Here is a 1,186-nt window from a genome sequence, read left to right as displayed (position 1 = left end):
AAAGAAAGAAAGAAAGAAAGAAAGAAAGAAAGAAAGAAAGAAAGAAAAAGAAAGAAAGAAAGAAAGGGGGAGGGAGGAAGGAAGGAAAAGAAAGGGAAGGAAGGAAGGAGAGAAGGAAGGAAGGAAGGAGGGAAAAAGTAGCCTTTTAAAAAATCTCCCAGCATGCCCTCACTTACCTGTGAATGTGCCCGTGGATATGTTCATTCCATCAACCTCTGATCTCACTATCAACCACGTGTCCAGAGCAGTCCTGAGCGCTGGAGATAAAACTGCCCCATTCATTCTCCTTAATTGAACTCACAACCTAAAGCGAGCACTAAGGATAGTCACTTTATTATTTTTTTTCAAATGAATGGGAAGACTCTAGTAACTTGGAAAAAAATCCTAAATTCAGAATTCTTTGGGTGTCCTCAGATGGACTATTCAAAGGACAAGTCATCTATGCCTTGAAACAAAAGGGCAGACTCTAGAGGGTAGGGAGGCATGTTTAGGAGATGTTGGCCACTGTCCCAGGATAGGGATCTCTAGGAGGGAGTTAGCTCTAGTGGTGAGACATGGGCTGTAGCACAAGTTATTTAATGTTTTTAAAAATAATACTGACTTATTTTGGAAAAAGTAATTTTGCTTTCTGTGTTCATAATTGTTGTATTTAAATGAATTGTTCAAAGTGTCTTATTGAGACAATGAGCAGAAAACTAGTGAATATTTTGGTGACTTTTTTGCACATCAAAAAATAAATTTTGCACATGCACATACAGGACCAACGATACAACCTTGCCTCTCATTTGTGGCCCATAGAATTCCCAAACTTCCATATTCTTCACAGTTTCACTGCACAGATAAGTCAATGATTATTGTTCAACTTTCTATGCACTAACCACTTGAAAATGGCATTTTCTAGATCTCTTAGAAAATTATTGTTTAAGATTATGCTTTTGGAAATAGAAAGGTCAAGGACTTTCATAATTTACTTCTCATTATTTCTTATAAAATAGTTACAAAGACTTCTTATACTTTATATGTGTCTTAGTTTTATAAGGCTGCCAAAGTGCCATTAATTGGGTGTCTTAGAGATATATTTTCTCACAGATCTAAAGGCCAGAAGTCTGAAATCAAGGGGTTAGCAGAGCCATGTCCTCTGGAAGGTTCTAGGGGAGAATCTGTTCCATGCTTTTCTCTTCATTCC

This window comes from Neomonachus schauinslandi, chromosome 3, assembly GCF_002201575.2.
Source record: "Neomonachus schauinslandi chromosome 3, ASM220157v2, whole genome shotgun sequence".
NCBI classification, from domain to species: Eukaryota; Metazoa; Chordata; class Mammalia; order Carnivora; family Phocidae; genus Neomonachus; species Neomonachus schauinslandi.
The sequence above is the reverse complement of the archived record's forward strand: the minus strand, read 5'-3'. Positions refer to the sequence as shown.